We start from the raw sequence: 19,290 nt of genomic DNA, 5'->3' as shown, positions 1-19,290 counted from the left end.
GAAACACATCTGTAGATTCAAAGGTGCAGCATCTGTAGCTTCTAGAAAACATCTAGAGACACATCTAGCTTCAGGTGCAGCATCTTAGCTTCTAGAAAACATCCAGACACATCTAGATTCCAGGTGCAGCATCTGGCTTCTAGAAAACATCCAGAGGCAGCATGAGCCATTGGCATCGTTGGGGCTGAGGCTGAGGTTGAGGCAGCAAGGAGGCAAGCATGAAACCATTGGCATCAGTTAGGACTGAGGAATGAGGCATTAACAAGCAACATGAAAATATTGGCATCTGTTAGGACTGAGGGGCTGATGCAGCAACGAGGCGGCATGAAACCATTAGCATCGTTGAGACTGAGGGCTGAGGCACCAGCGTGGAGAGGCCGCACATGGCAGAAGAGCAGCTGCCGCTTTAAGCAGCAGTCAGTCAGCCAGTTAATCAGCCAGTCAGCCAGTCAGTTAATCGGCCAGTCAGCCAGTCGTCAACCGGTCCGGTAATCCGCCGGTCAGTTATTAACCAGGGTCGGTTAATCAGCCAGTCAGTAATCAGCCAGTCAGCCAGTTAGTCAACTAGTCGGTAATCAGCAAGTCGGTTAATCAGTCAGTTAATCAGCCAGTCAGTCAACCAGTCAGTAATCAGCCAGTCGGTTTAATCGGCCAGTCGGTTAATCAGCCCAGTCAGTTAATCAATCAGTTAATCAGCCAGTCAGCCAGTCAGTTAATCAGTCGGTTAATCAGCCAGTCAGTCAACCGGTCAGTAATCAGCCAGTCAGTTAATCAGTCAGTTATTCAGCCAGTCGGTTAATCAGTCAGTTAATCCGAGTCTCAACCAGTCAGTAATCAGCCGATCAGTCAACCGGTCAGTCAACCAGTCCGGTAATCAGAACGGTCAGTTTAATCAAATTCCGGTTAATCAGCCGGTCAGCCGTCAGCCAGTCAGTTAATCGGTCAGTTAATCAGCCAGTCGGTTAATCAGCCGGTGAGTCAGTTGCTGATGGCGTTCCAATAGACTTGGCAAGCCGCCATAGAGGTATGGCGTACCAACTAGACATGGCAGAAGCCACCATAGAGAGGGTAGTATAGCGTGTAACTAGACATGGCAGAAACCACCATAGAGGTATTAGCGTGCCAACTAGACATGGCAGGAAAGCCACCATAGAGAGGTAGTATAGCATGCCAACTACTTGAGGCTGTTATTTTGAGATTTATGATGTGCCTGTGGCTTTTACATCTCCCTCCTCTCTTCCCTCCTCTCCTCTTCTCCTCCCTCTCTCCTCCCTCTCTCCTCTTCTCCTCACTCCCTCTCCTCTTCTCCTCACTCTTCTCCTCCCTCCTCTCCTCATCTCTCCTCCTCCTCTCCTCCCGCCTCTCTCTGTCCCTCCTCTCCTCTTCTCTCCCTCCTCTCCTCTTCTCCTCCCTCCTCTCTCCTCATCTCTCCTCCCTCCTCTCCTCTTCTCCTCCCTCCTCTCTCATCTCTCCTTCCTCTTCTCATACGCCTCTCCTCTTCTCCTCCCTCCTCTCCTCTAACCTCTCTCCATCCTTCTCTCCTCTCCCTCTTCTCCTCCCTCCTCTCTCTACCCTCCTCTCCTCCCTCCTCTCCTCGCCTCTCTCCATCCCTCCTCTCCTCTTCTCCTCCCTCACTCCTCTCCTCCCTCCTCTCCTCTTCTCCTCCACATCCCTCCTCTCCTTATCTCAGGCTGGGTCCTACAGTATCCTCTCTATAGACTAGATAACTTCTCCTGGGGACCAGGCTGGGTCAAGTATCCTCTCTATAGACTAGACACTTCTCTGGGGACGCTGGAGGTCGCAGTATCCTCTCTATAGACTAGATAACTTCTCCTGGGGACCAGGCTGGGTCCTACAGTATCCTCTCTACTAGACTAGATAACTTCTCCTGGGACCAGGCTGGGTCCTACAGTATCCCTCTACCTTAGACTAACTTCTTCTGGGGACCAGCTGGGTCCTACAGTATCCTCTCTAGAGAACGGCAATTAGATAACTTCTCCTGGGGACAGGCTGGTTCTGCAGTATCCTCTCTATAGACTAGATAACTTCTCCTGGGGAGACCAGGCTGGGTCCTACTAGTCCTCTTAGATAACTTCTCCTGGGACCAGGCTGGGTTCCTACAGTATCTCTCTATAGACCAGAGATACTTCTCTTGGGACCAGGCTGGGGTCTCTACAGTATCCTCTCTATAGGTGAATAGATAACTTCTCACGGGGACCAGCCCTGGGTCCTCAGTTGTAACCCCTCTCTAGATAACTTCCCGGGGACCAGGTCCACAGTATCTCTCTAGATAACTTCTCCCGGGGACCAGTTTTAGGTCCCACAGTATCCTCCTATAGACCTAGATAACTTCTCCTGGGGACCGCTGGGTCCGCTACAGTATCCTCTCTTATCCAGAAACTTCTCCTGGGCCAGGTCCAAAGATCCTCTCTAGACAGATACCCTGCGGGACCAGGTGGTCTCATGCATCCTCTGATACTATTGGGGTAGATTTCTCCCCAGAAACCCTGGGTCCTACACAGTCCCTCTATAGACAGATAACTTCTCCGGGAAACAGGGTCGTCCTGCTCCTAGATAACTTCACCACAGACCAAGCTGGGTCCCTACAGTATCCTCTCTAAGATAACTTCTCCTGGGGACCACTGAATCACTACAGTATCATCTCTATAGACTAGATAACTTCACCCAGGGACCAGGCTGGGTCTGCAGTATCTCTCAGTGAGCCAGATTAACTTCTCCGGGGACCAGGCTAGGTCAGTGTTCTCTGAGCTAGACTAGATAACTTCCACCTGGGAACCAGGCTGGGTCCCTACAGTATCCTCTTCTGTAGACTAGACAACTCTCCAGGGGACCAGGCTGGGTCACCAGTGCAACACTCTATGTACTTCTCCTGGGGACCAGGCTGGTCTACAGTCCCTGTAGACTAGATAGACCATCCTCCTGGGGACCAGGATGGGTCCTACAGTATCCTCTCTATAGACTAGATAACTTCTACGGGGACCGGGCTGGTTCTCCAGTATCCTCTCTAGATAACTTCTCCTGGGGGGACCAGGTTCCCACAGTATCCTCTCTATAGACAGATAACTTCTCCTGCTGGTGACCAGGCTGGGTCCTACAGTATCCTCTCTATAGACTAGATAACTTCTCCTGGGAGCCAGGCTGGGTCCCTACAGTGTACCTCTCTATGGGACAGATGAACTCCTGGGGACCAGGAGGTCCTACAGTATCCTCTCTAGATAGACAATTTCTCCTGGCGACCAGGCTGGGTCCTACAAAGTATCCTCTCTGTAGACTAGATAACTTCTCCTGGGGACCAGGCTGGGTCTAGCAAGTTTATACTCTCTAGATAACTTCTCCTGGGAACTGAAGGTCTAAGTGTCCTTTCTACAGATAACTTAAGGGCAGGGTCGTACAGTATCCTCTCTATAGACTAGATAACTCTCCGGGACCAGGCTGGGACTGACTGTGACCCTGAACCCGACTAGAATAACTCGGGGAAGGGGCTTACAGTTAGACAGATATAGAGCTGGAACCACGTATCCCACAGCATCCTCTCTATAGACTAGATAACTTCTCCTGGGGACCAGGCTGGGTCCTACAGTATCCCACTTGGGAGATAACTTCTCCTGGGGACCAGGCTGGGTCCACCAGTATCCTCTCTAGATAACTTCTCCCTGGGACCAGGCTGGGTCCTTATAGAAAGTACTCTTAGATCTCTGGGGACGGGGGGTTACAGTATCCTCTCTGACAGACTAGATAACTCTCCTGGGGACCAGGAAGGGTCCCAGATAATCCAATGAACTGGGCCAGCCGATAGATAACTCTGGGACCATGGGTCACAGTATCTACTAGATAACTTCCTGTTGGGACCAGGTCCTACAGTATCATTCTCTATAGACTAGAATCTTCACCTGGGGACCAAGACTGGGTCCCTGTTATTCCTCTCTATAGAATTCTCCTGGGGACCAGGCTGGGTCCTGACAGTATCCATCTCTATAGACCAGATAACTTCCCTAGGGAACCAGGCTGGTCCCTACAGTATCTCTCTAGACTAGATAATCTCTCCTGGGACCAGGCTGGGTCCTAGGCAGTCATCTCCTATAGACTAGATAACTTCTCCTGGGCCGACCAGGCTGGGTCCCCTGTTACTCTCTCTAGATAACTGGGGACAGGCCTATCTCCCGAAACTCCGACCCAGGATGGGTCCTAAGTATCCTCTCTATAGACCAGATAACTTCCGGGGGACCAGGCTGGTCTAGGTCTCTCTGCAGCTGGGTCCTACAGTATCCTCTTTTAGAAAGAATAACTTCTCCTGAAGGGACAGACTGGGTCCTACGGACATAAAAATCCTCTCTATAGACTAGATAACTTCTCCTGGGACCAGGCTGGGTCTACAGTATCCTCTCTATAGACTAGATAACCCTGGGACCAGGCTGGGTCTACAGTATCCCTACTAGATAACCCTGGGAAGCTGGTTGGGTCCTAATACCTCTCAACAATCCTGGGACCAGTGGGTCTGACAGTATCCTCTAAGACTAGATAATTCTCCTGCGGGCGACCAGCTGGGTCTCACAGTATCCTCTCTATAGAGATAACTTCTCCTGGGGACGCAGGCTGGGTCCTACAGTATCTCTCATAGACATAATTTCTCCTGGGGACCAGGCTGGGTCCTACAGTATCCTCTCTATAGACTAGATAACTTCTCCTGGGACCAGCTGGGCCAGTATCCTCTCTAGATAACTTCTCCTGGGGACCAGGCTGGGTCCTACATATCTCTCTATAGACTAGATAACTCCCTGGGGACCAGGCTGGGTCTACAGTATCCTCCTAAGACTAACCTTCTCCTGGGGACCAGGCGGGTCCTACAGTATCCTCTCTCTAGACTAGATAACTTCCCTGGGGACCAGGTGGGTCCTACAGTATCCTCTCTATAGACTAGATAACTTCCCGGGGACCAGGTGGGTCCTACAGTATCCTCTCTATAGACTAGATAACTTCTCCGGGACCAGGTCCCACAGTATCCCCGACTATACTCCTGGGGACCAGGCTGGGTCCTACAGCACTCCCAGACTAGATAACTTCTCCTGGGGACCAGGCTGGGTTCTACAGTACCTCCTATAGACTAGATAACTTCTCCTGGGGACGGTCCACAATCTCTCTATAGACTAGATAACTTCTCCTGGGGACCAGGCTGGGTCCTACAGTATCCTCTCTATAGACTAGAACTTCTCCTGGGGACCAGGCTGGGTCCTACAGTATCCTCTCTATAGACTAGATAACTTCACCTGGGACCAGGCTGGGTCCTACAGTATCCTCTACTAGATAACTTCTCCTGGGGACCAGGCTGGGTCTACAGTATCCTCTCTTAGACTAGATAACTTCACCTGGGACCAGGCTGGGTCCACAGTACTCTAGACTAGAGACCCCGGGACAGTGTCCTACAGTATCCTCTTAGATAACTTCCCGGAGACCAGGCTGAGTAAGTATCCTCTCTATAGACTAGATAACTTCCCTGGGACCAGGCTGGGTCCTAGTATCAGCTAGATAACCCGGGGACCAGGTGGGCCTACAGTATCCTCTCTAGATAACTTCTCCTGGGACCAGGCTGTCCTACAGTATCCTCTCTATAGACCAGATAACTTCTCCTGGGGACCAGGTGGGTACACATCCCTATAACGATACCTGGGGACCAGGCTGGGTCCTACACCTATAGACTAGAAACACCGGGGACCAGGCTGGGTCTGCTAGTATCCTCTCTAGACTAGATAACTTCTCCTGGGGACCAGGCTGGGTCCTTCCTCTAGAAGATAACTCTCCTGGGGACCAGGTGGGTCCTACAGTATCCTCTCTATAGACTAGATAACTTCTCCTGGGGACCAGGCTGGGTCCTACAGTATCCTCTCTAGACTAGATAACTTCTCCTGGGGACCAGGCTGGGTCCTGACAGTATCCTCTCTATATAGAAATCTCACCTGGGGACCAGGCTGGGTCCTACAGTATCCTCTCTATAGACAGATAACCTCTCCTGGGACCAGGCTGGGTCCTACAGTATCTCTCTCTAGATAACTTCTCCTGGGGACCAGGCTGGGTCCTACAGTATCCCCTCTCTAGACTAGATAACTTCTCCTGGGGACCAGGCTGGGTCCTACAGTATCCTCTCTATAGACTAGATAACTTCTCCTGGGGACCAGGCTGGGTCCTACAGTATCCCTCTCTATAGACTAGATAACTTCTCCTGGGGACCAGGCTGGGTCCTACAGTATCCTCTCTATAGGACTAGATAACTTCTCCTGGGGACCAGGCTGGGTCCTACAGTATCCCTCTAGAGACTAGATAACTTCTCCTGGGGACCAGGCTGGGTCCTACAGTATCCCTCTCTAGATAACTTCTCCTGGGGACCAGGCTGGGTCCTACAGTATCATCTCTATAGACTAGATCTCTCAAGGACAATAGAAATAACTTCTCCTGGGGACCAGGCTGGGTCCTACAGTATCCTCTCTATAGACTAGATAACTTCTCCTGGGGACCAGGCTGGGTCCTACAGTATCCTCTACTAGATAATTCTCCTGGGGACAGGCTGGGTCCCACAGTATCCTCTCACTAGATAACTTCTCCTGGGGACCAGGCTGGGTCCTACAGTATTCTCTCTATAGACTAGATAACTTCTCCTGGGGACAGACTGGGTCCTACAGTATCCTCTCTATAGACTAGATAACTTCTCCTGGGGACCAGGCTGGGTCCTACAGTATCCTCTCTAGACGAGCTAACCTCCTGGGGACCAGGCTGGGTCCTACAGTATCCTCTCTAGATAATTTCTCCTGGGGACCAGGCTGGGTCCCCCTATAGACTAGATAACTTCTCCTGGGGACCAGGCTGGGTCCACAGTATCCTCTCTATAGACTAGATAACTTCTCCTGGGGACCAGGCTGGGTCCCATACAGTATCCTCTTAACTAGATAACTTCTCCTGGGGACCAGGCTGGGTCCTACAGTATCCTCTCTATAGACTAGATAACTTCTCCTGGGGACCAGGCTGGGTCCCAGTATCCTCTCTATAGACTAGATATCCTGGGGACCAGGCTGGGTCCCACAGTATCCTCTCTATAGACTAGATAACTCTGGGGACCAGGCTGGGTCCTACAGTATCCTCTTAAGCTAGATAACTTCTCCTGGGACCAGGCTGGGTCCTACAGTATCCTCTCTATAGACTAGATAACTTCTCCTGGGGACCAGGCTGGGTCCTACAGTATCCTCTCTATAGACTAGATAACTTCTCCTGGGGACCAGGCTGGGTCCTACAGTATCCTCTCTATAGACTAGATAACTTCTCCTGGGGACCAGGCTGGGTCCTACAGTATCCTCTCTACTAGATAACTTCTCCTGGGGACCAGGCTGGGTCCTACAGTATCCTCTCTATAGACTAGATAATCTCCTGGGGACCAGGCTGGGTCCTACAGTATCCTCTCTTAGACTAGATAACTTCTCCTGGGGACCAGGCTGGGTCCTACAGTATCCTCTCTATAGACTAGATAACTTCTCCTGGGACCAGGCTGGGTCCCACAGTATCCTCTCTAGATAACTTCTCCTGGGGACCAGGCTGGGTCCCTACAGTATCCTCTCTATAGACTAGATAACTTCTCCTGGGGACCAGGCTGGGTCCTACAGTATCCTCTCAGACTAGATAACTTCTCCTGGGGACCAGGCTGGGTCCTACAGTATCCTCTCTATAGACTAGATAACTTCTCCTGGGGACCAGGCTGGGTCCTACAGTATCCCTCTACTAGATAACTTCCCGGGGACCAGGCTGGGTCCTACAGTATCCTCTATAGACTAGATAACTTCTCCTGGGGACCAGGCTGGGTCCTACAGTATCCTCTCTATAGACTAGATAACTTCTCCTGGGGACCAGGCTGGGTCCACAGTATCCTCTCTAGATAACTTCTCCTGGGGACCAGGCTGGGTCCTACAGTATCCTCTCTATAGACTAGATAACTTCTCCTGGGGACCAGGCTGGGTCCTACAGTATCCTCTCTATAGACTAGATCTACTTCTCCTGGGGACCAGGCTGGGTCCTACAGATATCCTCTCTATAGACTAGATAACTTCTCCTGGGGACCAGGCTGGGTCCCACAGTATCCTCTCTATAGACAGATAACTTCTCCTGGGGACCAGGCTGGATCTCAGTCTCTCAGATAACTTCTCTGGGGACAGGCTGGGTCCTCCGTCCTCTCTAGGGGACCAGGCTGGGTCCACAGTATCATCTCTATAGACTAGATAACTTCTCCTGGGGACCAGGCTGGGGTCCTACAGTATCCTCTCTAGATAACTTCTCCTGGGGACCAGGCTGGGTCCCACAGTATCCTCTCTATAGACTAGATAACTTCTCCTGGGGACCAGGCTGGGTCCCACAGTATCCTCTCTATAGACTAGATAACTTCTCCTGGGGACCAGGCTGGGTCCTACAGTATCCTCTCTATAGACTAGATAACTTCTCCTGGGGACCAGGCTGGGTCTCTAAGTATCCTCTCTATAGACTAGATAACTTCTCCTGGGGACCAGGCTGGGTCCTACAGTATCCTCTCTAGATAACTTCTCCTGGGGACCAGGCTGGGTCCTACAGTATCCTCTCTAGAAAGACATAACTTCTCCTGGGGACCAGGCTGCTGGTCCCACAGTATCCTCTATAGACCAGATAACTTCTCCTGGGGACCAGGCTGGGTCCTACAGTATCCTCTCTGTAGACTAGATAACTTCTGGGGACCAGGCTGGGTCCTACAGTATCCTCTCTATAGACTAGATAACTTCTCCTGGGGACCAGGCCTGGGTCCTACAGTATCCTCTCTAGATAACTTCCTGGGGACCAGGCTGGGTCCTACAGTATCCTCTCTAGATAAACTTCTCCTGGGGACCAGGCTGGGTCCTACAGTATCCTCTCTATAGACTAGATAACTTCTCCTGGGGACCAGGCTGGGTCCTACAGTATCCTCTCTATAGACTAGATAACTTCTCCTGGGGACCAGGCTGGGTCCTACAGTATCCTCTCTACTAGATAACTTCTCCTGGGACCAGGCTGGGTCCTGCAGTATCCTCTATAGACTAGATAACTTCTCCTGGGGACCAGGCTGGGTCCTACAGTATCCTCTCTATAGACTAGATAACTTCTCCTGGGGACCAGGCTGGGTCCTACAGTATCCTCTCTAAGACAACTTCTCCTGGGGACCAGGCTGGGTCCTACAGTATCCTCTCTATAGACTAGATAACTTCTCCTGGGGACCAGGCTGGGTCCTACAGTATCCTCTCTATAGACTAGAAATAACTCTCCTGGGGACCAGGCTGGGTCCTGCAGTATCCTCTCTATAAAGATAACTCTGGGGACCAGGCTGGGTCCTACAGTATCCTCTCTAGATAACTTCTCCTGGGGACCAGGCTGGGTCCTACAGTATCCTCTCTATAGACTAGATAACTTCTCCTGGGGACCAGGCTGGGTCCTACAGTATCCTCTCTATAGACTAGATAACTTCTCCTCGGGACCAGGCTGGGTCCTACAGTATCCTCTCTAGATAACTTCTCCCTGGGGACCAGGCTGGGTCCTACAGTATCCTCTCTATAGACTAGATAACTTCTCCTGGGGACCAGGCTGGGTCCTACAGTATCCTCTCTAGATAACTTATCCTGGGGACCAGACTGGGTCCTACAGTATCCTCTCTAGATAACTTCATCCTGGGACCAGGCTGGGTCCTACAGTATCCTCTCTATAGACTAGATAACTTCTCCTGGGGACCAGGCTGGGTCCTACAGTATCCTCTCTATAGACTAGATAACTTCTCCTGGGGACCAGGCTGGGTCCTACAGTATCCTCTCTAGATAACTTCTCCTGGGGACCAGGCTGGGTCCTACAGTATCCTCTCTTAGACTAGATAACTTCTCCTGGGGACCAGGCTGGGTCCTACAGTATCCTCTCTATAGACTAGATAACTTCTCCTGGGGACCAGGCTGGGTCCTACAGTATCCTCTCTATAGACTAGATAACTTCTCCTGGGGACCAGGCTGGGTCCTACAGTATCCTCTTACTAGATAACTTCTCCTGGGGACCAGGCTGGGTCCTACAGTATCCTCTCTATAGACCAGATAACTTCTCCTGGGGACCAGGCTGGGTCCTACAGTATCCTCTCTATAGATAGATAACTTCTCCTGGGGACCAGGCTGGGTCCTACAGTATCCTCTCTTAGACTAGATAACTTCTCCTGGGGACCAGGCTGGGTCCTACAGTATCCTCTCTATAGACTAGATAACTTCTCCTGGGGACCAGGCTGGGTCCTACAGTATCCTCTCTTAGACTAGATAACTTCTCCCGGGGACCAGGCTGGGTCCTACAGTATCCTCTCTATAGACTAGATAACTTCTCCTGGGGACCAGGCTGGGTCCTACAGTATCCTCTCTAGATAACTTCTCCTGGGGACCAGGCTGGGTCCTACAGTATCCTCTCTATAGACTAGATAACTTCTCCTGGGGACCAGGCTGGGTCCTGTACAGTATCCCTCTATAGACTAGATAACTTCTCCTGGGGACCAGGCTGGGTCCTACAGTATCCTCTCTAAGACTAGATAACTTCTCCTGGGGACCAGGCTGGGTCCTACAGTATCCTCTCTATAGACTAGATAACTTCTCCTGGGGACCAGGCTGGGTCCTACAGTATCCTCTCTTAGACTAGATAACTTCTCCTGGGGACCAGGCTGGGTCCTACAGTATCCTCTCTATAGACTAGATAACTTCTCCTGGGGACCAGGCTGGGTCCTACAGTATCCTCTCTATAGACTAGATAACTTCTCCTGGGGACCAGGCTGGGTCCTACAGTATCCTCTCTATAGACTAGATAACTTCTCCTGGGGACCAGGCTGGGTCCTACAGTATCCTCTCTATAGACTAGATAACTTCTCCTGGGGACCAGGCTGGGTCCTACAGTATCCTCTCTATGACTAGATAACTTCTCCTGGGGACCAGGCTGGGTCCTACAGTATCCTCTCTATAGACTAGATAACTTCTCCTGGGGACCAGGCTGGGTCCTACAGTATCCTCTCTAGATAACTTCTCCTGGGGACCAGGCTGGGTCCTACAGTATCCTCTCTGACTAGATAACTTCTCCTGGGGACCAGGCTGGGTCCTACAGTATCCTCTCTATAGACTAGATAACTTCTCCTGGGGACCAGGCTGGGTCCTACAGTATCCTCTCTATAGACTAGATAACTTCTCCTGGGGACCAGGCTGGGTCCTACAGTATCCTCTCTATAGACTAGATAACTTCTCCTGGGGACCAGGCTGGGTCCTACAGTATCCTCTCTAGATAACTTCTCCTGGGGACCAGGCTGGGTCCTACAGTATCCTCTCTATAGACTAGATAACTTCTCCTGGGGACCAGGCTGGGTCCTACAGTATCCTCTCTATAGACTAGATAACTTCTCCTGGGGACCAGGCTGGGTCCTACAGTATCCTCTCTATAGACTAGATAACTTCTCCTGGGGACCAGGCTGGGTCCTACAGTATCCTCTCTATAGACTAGATAACTTCTCCTGGGGACCAGGCTGGGTCCTACAGTATCCTCTCTATAGACTAGATAACTTCTCCTGGGGACCAGGCTGGGTCCTACAGTATCCTCTCTATAGACTAGATAACTTCTCCTGGGGACCAGGCTGGGTCCTACAGTATCCTCTCTATAGAGATAACTTCTCCTGGGGACCAGGCTGGGTCCTACAGTATCCTCTCTATAGACTAGATAACTTCTCCTGGGGACCAGGCTGGGTCCTACAGTATCCTCTCTAGATAACTTCTCCTGGGGACCAGGCTGGGTCCTACAGTATCCTCTCTATAGACTAGATAACTTCTCCTGGGGACCAGGCTGGGTCCTACAGTATCCTCTCTATAGACTAGATAACTTCTCCTGGGGACCAGGCTGGGTCCTACAGTATCCTCTCTATAGACTAGATAACTTCTCCTGGGGACCAGGCTGGGTCCACAGTACCCTAGATTTCTCCTGGGGACCAGGCTGGGTCCTACAGTATCCTCTCTATAGACTAGATAACTTCTCCTGGGGACCAGGCTGGGTCCTACAGTATCCTCTCTATAGACTAGATAACTTCTCCTGGGGACCAGGCTGGGTCCTACAGTATCCTCTCTAGATAACTTCTCCTGGGGACCAGGCTGGGTCCTACAGTATCCTCTCTAGACTAGAACTTCTCCTGGGGACCAGGCTGGGTCCTACAGTATCCTCTCTATAGACTAGATAACTTCTCCTGGGGACCAGGCTGGGTCCTACAGTACTCTCTATAGACTAGATAACTTCTCCTGGGGACCAGGCTGGGTCCTACAGTATCCTCTCTCTAGATAACTTCTCCTGGGGACCAGGCTGGGTCCTACAGTATCCTCTCTATAGACTAGATAACTTCTCCTGGGGACCAGGCTGGGTCCTACAGTATCCTCTCTATAGACTAGATAACTTCTCCTGGGGACCAGGCTGGGTCCCACAGTATCCTCTCTATAGATAACTTCTCCTGGGGACCAGGCTGGGTCCTACAGTATCCTCTCTATAGACTAGATAACTTCTCCTGGGGACCAGGCTGGGTCCTACAGTATCCTCTCTATAGACTAGATAACTTCTCCTGGGGACCAGGCTGGGTCCTACAGTATCCTCTCTATAGACTAGATAACTTCTCCTGGGGACCAGGCTGGGTCCTACAGTATCCTCTCTATAGACTAGATAACTTCTCCTGGGGACCAGGCTGGGTCCTACAGTATCCTCTCTAGATAATTTCTCCTGGCGACCAGGCTGAGTCCTACAGTATCCTCTCTATAGACTAGATAACTTCTCCTGGGGACCAGGCTGGGTCCTACAGTATCCTCTCTATAGACTAGATAACTTCTCCTGGGGACCAGGCTGGGTCCTACAGTATCCTCTCTATAGACTAGATAACTTCTCCTGGGGACCAGGCTGGGTCCTACAGTATCCTCTACTAGATAACTTCTCCTGGGGACCAGGCTGGGTCCTACAGTATCCTCTCTAGACTAGATAACTTCTCCTGGGGACCAGGCTGGGTCCTACAGTATCCTCTCTATAGACTAGATAACTTCTCCTGGGGACCAGGCTGGGTCCTACAGTATCCTCTCTATAGACTAGATAACTTCTCCTGGGGACCAGGCTGGGTCCTACAGTATCCTCTCTTAGACTAGATAACTTCTCCTGGGGACCAGGCTGGGTCCTACAGTATCCTCTCTATAGACTAGATAACTTCTCCTGGGGACCAGGCTGGGTCCTACAGTATCCTCTCTATAGACTAGATAACTTCTCCTGGGGACCAGGCTGGGTCCTACAGTATCCTCTCTATAGACTAGATAACTTCTCCTGGGGACCAGGCTGGGTCCTACAGTATCCTCTCTATAGACTAGATAACTTCTCCTGGGGACCAGGCTGGGTCCTACAGTATCCTCTCTAGATAACTTCTCCTGGGGACCAGGCTGGGTCCTACAGTATCCTCTCTATAGACTAGATAACTTCTCCTGGGGACCAGGCTGGGTCCTACAGTATCCTCTCTATAGACTAGATAACTTCTCCTGGGGACCAGGCTGGGTCCTACAGTATCCTCTCTATAGCTAGATAACTTCTCCTGGGGACCAGGCTGGGTCCTACAGTATCCTCTAGCTAGATAACTTCTCCTGGGGACCAGGCTGGGTCCTACAGTATCCTCTCTATAGACTAGATAACTTCTCCTGGGGACCAGGCTGGGTCCTACAGTATCCTCTCTATAGACTAGATAACTTCTCCTGGGGACCAGGCTGGGTCCTACAGTATCCTCTCTATAGACTAGATAACTTCTCCTGGGGACCAGGCTGGGTCCTACAGTATCCTCTCATAGACTAGATAACTTCTCCTGGGGACCAGGCTGGGTCCTACAGTATCCTCTCTATAGACTAGATAACTTCTCCTGGGGACCAGGCTGGGTCCTACAGTATCCTCTCTATAGACTAGATAACTTCTCCTGGGGACCAGGCTGGGTCCTACAGTATCCTCTCTATAGACTAGATAACTTCTCCTGGGGACCAGGCTGGGTCCTACAGTATCCTCTCTATAGACTAGATAACTTCTCCTGGGGACCAGGCTGGGTCCTACAGTATCCTCTCTAGATAACTTCTCCTGGGGACCAGGCTGGGTCCTACAGTATCCTCTCTATAGACTAGATAACTTCTCCTGGGGACCAGGCTGGGTCCTACAGTATCCTCTCTAGATAACTTCTCCTGGGGACCAGGCTGGGTCCTACAGTATCCTCTAAGCTAGATAACTTCTCCTGGGGACCAGGCTGGGTCCTACAGTATCCTCTCTATAGACTAGATAACTTCTCCTGGGGACCAGGCTGGGTCCTACAGTATCCTCTCTATAGACTAGATAACTTCTCCTGGGGACCAGGCTGGGTCCTACAGTATCCTCACTAGATAACTTCTCCTGGGGACCAGGCTGGGTCCTACAGTATCCTCTCTAGATAACTTCTCCTGGGGACCAGGCTGGGTCCTACAGTATCCTCTCTATAGACTAGATAACTTCTCCTGGGGACCAGGCTGGGTCCTACAGTATCCTCTCTATAGACTAGATAACTTCTCCTGGGGACCAGGCTGGGTCCTACAGTATCCTCTCTAGATAACTTCTCCTGGGGACCAGGCTGGGTCCTACAGTATCCTCTCTATAGACTAGATAACTTCTCCTGGGGACCAGGCTGGGTCATAAAGTATCCTCTCTAGATAACTTCTCCTGGGCACCAGGCTGGGTCCTACAGTATCTCTCTATAGACTAGATAACTTCTCCTGGGGACCAGGCTGGGTCCTACAGTATCCTCTCTATAGACTAGATAACTTCTCCTGGGGACCAGGCTGGGTCCTACAGTATCCTCTCCTAGATAACTTCTCCTGGGGACCAGGCTGGGTCCTACAGTATCCTCTCTATAGACTAGATAACTTCTCCTGGGGACCAGGCTGGGTCCTAAAGTATCCTCTCTATAGACTAGATAACTTCTCCTGGGGACCAGGCTGGGTCCTACAGTATCATCTCTATAGACTAGATAACTTCTCCTGGGGACCAGGCTGGGTCCTACAGTATCCTCTCTAGACTAGATAACTTCTCCTGGGGACCAGGCTGGGTCCTACAGTATCCTCTCTATAGACTAGATAACTTCTCCTGGGGACCAGGCTGGGTCCTACAGTATCCTCTCTATAGACTAGATAACTTCTCCTGGGGACCAGGCTGGGTCCTACAGTATCCTCTCTTAGACTAGATAACTTCTCCTGGGGACCAGGCTGGGTCCTACAGTATCCTCTCTTAGACTAGATAACTTCTCCTGGGGACCAGGCTGGGTCCTACAGTATCCTCTCTATAGACTAGATAACTTCTCCTGGGGACCAGGCTGGGTCCTACAGTATCCTCTCTATAGACTAGATAACTTCTCCTGGGGACCAGGCTGGGTCCTACAGTATCCTCTCTAGATAACTTCTCCTGGGGACCAGGCTGGGTCCTACAGTATCCTCTTATCTAGATAACTTCTCCTGGGGACCAGGCTGGGTCCTACAGTATCCTCTCTATAGACTAGATAACTTCTCCTGGGGACCAGGCTGGGTCCTACAGTATCCTCTCTATAGACTAGATAACTTCTCCTGGGGACCAGGCTGGGTCCTACAGTATCCTCTCTAGATAACTTCTCCTGGGGACCAGGCTGGGTCCTACAGTATCCTCTCTATAGACTAGATAACTTCTCCTGGGGACCAGGCTGGGTCCTACAGTATCCTCTCTAGATAACTTCTCCTGGGGACCAGGCTGGGTCCTACAGTATCCTCTCTATAGACTAGATAACTTCTCCTGGGGACCAGGCTGGGTCCTACAGTATCCTCTCTATAGACTAGATAACTTCTCCTGGGGACCAGGCTGGGTCCTACAGTATCCTCTCTAGATAACTTCTCCTGGGGACCAGGCTGGGTCCTACAGTATCCTCTCTATAGACTAGATAACTTCTCCTGGGGACCAGGCTGGGTCCTACAGTATCCTCTCTAGATAACTTCTCCTGGGGACCAGGCTGGGTCCTACAGTATCCTCTCTATAGACTAGATAACTTCTCCTGGGGACCAGGCTGGGTCCTACAGTATCCTCTCTAGCTAGATAACTTCTCCTGGGGACCAGGCTGGGTCCTACAGTATCCTCTCTATAGACTAGATAACTTCTCCTGGGGACCAGGCTGGGTCCTACAGTATCCTCTCTATAGACTAGATAACTTCTCCTGGGGACCAGGCTGGGTCCTACAGTATCTCTCTATAGACTAGATAACTTCTCCTGGGGACCAGGCTGGGTCCTACAGTATCCTCTCTAGATAACTTCTCCTGGGGACCAGGCTGGGTCCTACAGTATCCTCTCTATAGACTAGATAACTTCTCCTGGGGACCAGGCTGGGTCCTACAGTATCCTCTCTATAGACTAGATAACTTCTCCTGGGGACCAGGCTGGGTCCTACAGTATCCTCTCTATAGACTAGATAACTTCTCCTGGGGACCAGGCTGGGTCCTACAGTATCCTCTCTATAGACTAGATAACTTCTCCTGGGGACCAGGCTGGGTCCTACAGTATCCTCTCTAGATAACTTCTCCTGGGGACCAGGCTGGGTCCTACAGTATCCTCTCTAGATAACTTCTCCTGGGGACCAGGCTGGGTCCTACAGTATCCTCTCTATAGACTAGATAACTTCTCCTGGGGACCAGGCTGGGTCCTACAGTATCCTCTAGCTAGATAACTTCTCCTGGGGACCAGGCTGGGTCCTACAGTATCCTCTGCTAGATAACTTCTCCTGGGGACCAGGCTGGGTCCTACAGTATCCTCTCTATAGACTAGATAACTTCTCCTGGGGACCAGGCTGGGTCCTACAGTATCCTCTCTAGATAACTTCTCCTGGGGACCAGGCTGGGTCCTACAGTATCCTCTACTAGATAACTTCTCCTGGGGACCAGGCTGGGTCCTACAGTATCCTCTCTATAGACTAGATAACTTCTCCTGGGGACCAGGCTGGGTCCTACAGTATCCTCTCATAGACTAGATAACTTCTCCTGGGGACCAGGCTGGGTCCTACAGTATCCTCTCTAGATAACTTCTCCTGGGGACCAGGCTGGGTCCTACAGTATCCTCTCTATAGACTAGATAACTTCTCATGGGGACCAGGCTGGGTCCTACAGTATCCTCTCTATAGACTAGATAACTTCTCCTGGGGACCAGGCTGGGTCCTACAGTATCCTCTCTATAGACTAGATAACTTCTCCTGGGGACCAGGCTGGGTCCTACAGTATCCTCTCTAGATAACTTCTCCTGGGGACCAGGCTGGGTCCTACAGTATCCTCTCTAGATAACTTCTCCTGGGGACCAGGCTGGGTCCTACAGTATCCTCTCTATAGACTAGATAACTTCTCCTGGGGACCAGGCTGGGTCCTACAGTATCCTCTCTAACTAGATAACTTCTCCTGGGGACCAGGCTGGGTCCTACAGTATCCTCTCTATAGACTAGATAACTTCTCCTGGGGACCAGGCTGGGTCCTACAGTATTCTCTCTATAGACTAGATAACTTCTCCTGGGGACCAGGCTGGGTCCTACAGTATCCTCTCTATAGACTAGATAACTTCTCCTGGGGACCAGGCTGGGTCCTACAGTATCCTCTCTAGATAACTTCTCCTGGGGACCAGGCTGGGTCCTACAGTATCCTCTCTAGATAACTTCTCCTGGGGACCAGGCTGGGTCCTACAGTATCATCTCTATAGACTAGATAACTTCTCCTGGGGACCAGGCTGGGTCCTACAGTATCCTCTCTAGATAACTTCTCCTGGGGACCAGGCTGGGTCCTACAGTATCCTCCTCTAGATAACTTCTCCTGGGGACCAGGCTGGGTCCTACAGTATCCTCTCTATAGACTAGATAACTTCTCCTGGGGACCAGGCTGGGTCCTACAGTATCCTCTCTATAGACTAGATAACTTCTCCTGGGGACCAGGCTGGGTCCTACAGTATCCTCTCTATAGACTAGATAACTTCTCCTGGGGACCAGGCTGGGTCCTACAGTATCCTCTCTATAGACTAGATAACTTCTCCTGGGGACCAGGCTGGGTCCTACAGTATCCTCTCTATAGACTAGAAACTTCTCCTGGGGACCAGGCTGGGTCCTACAGTATCCTCTCTAGATAACTTCTCCTGGGGACCAGGCTGGGTCCTACAGTATCCTCTCTATAGACTAGATAACTTCTCCTGGGGACCAGGCTGGGTCCTACAGTATCCTCTCTATAGACTAGATAACTTCTCCTGGGGACCAGGCTGGGTCCTACAGTATCCTCTCTATAGACTAGATAACTTCTCCTGGGGACCAGGCTGGGTCCTACAGTATCCTCTCTTGAAGATAACTTCTCCTGGGGACCAGGCTGGGTCCTACAGTATCCTCTCTATAGACTAGATAACTTCTCCTGGGGACCAGGCTGGGTCCTACAGTATCCTCTCTATAGACTAGATAACTTCTCCTGGGGACCAGGCTGGGTCCTACAGTATCCTCTCTAGATAACTTCTCCTGGGGACCAGGCTGGGTCCTACAGTATCCTCTCTATAGACTAGATAACTTCTCCTGGGGACCAGGCTGGGTCCTACAGTATCCTCTCTATAGACTAGATAACTTCTCCTGGGGACCAGGCTGGGTCCTACAGTATCCTCTCTATAGACTAGATAACTTCTCCTGGGGACCAGGCTGGGTCCTACAGTATCCTCTGCTAGATAACTTCTCCTGGGGACCAGGCTGGGTCCTACAGTATCCTCTCTAGATAGACGACTTCTCCTGGGGACCAGGCTGGGTCCTACAGTATCCTCTCTTACTAGATAACTTCTCCTGGGGACCAGGCTGGGTCCTACAGTATCCTCTCTAGCTAGATAACTTCTCCTGGGGACCAGGCTGGGTCCTACAGTATCCTCTCTATAGACTAGATAACTTCTCCTGGGGACCAGGCTGGGTCCTACAGTATCCTCTCTATAGACTAGATAACTTCTCCTGGGGACCAGGCTGGGTCCTACAGTGTCCTCTCTAGATAACTTCTCCTGGGGACCAGGCTGGGTCCTACAGTATCCTCTCTATAGACTAGATAACTTCTCCTGGGGACCAGGCTGGGTCCTACAGTATCCTCTCTAGATAACTTCTCCTGGGGACCAGGCTGGGTCCTACAGTATCCTCTCTATAGACTAGATAACTTCTCC

General features: G+C 51.0%; 1 pseudogene; it reads right to left on the bottom strand.

Annotated features, from left to right (window-relative positions):
• LOC106591814 (ryanodine receptor 2-like) overlaps nt 1-19,290 on the bottom strand; it is a 503,114-nt pseudogene that overhangs the window by 173,256 nt on the left and 310,568 nt on the right.

This window comes from Salmo salar, chromosome ssa18, assembly GCF_905237065.1.
Source record: "Salmo salar chromosome ssa18, Ssal_v3.1, whole genome shotgun sequence".
NCBI lineage: Eukaryota > Metazoa > Chordata > Actinopteri > Salmoniformes > Salmonidae > Salmo > Salmo salar.
This window is presented reverse-complemented; position numbering and strand designations above follow the sequence as displayed.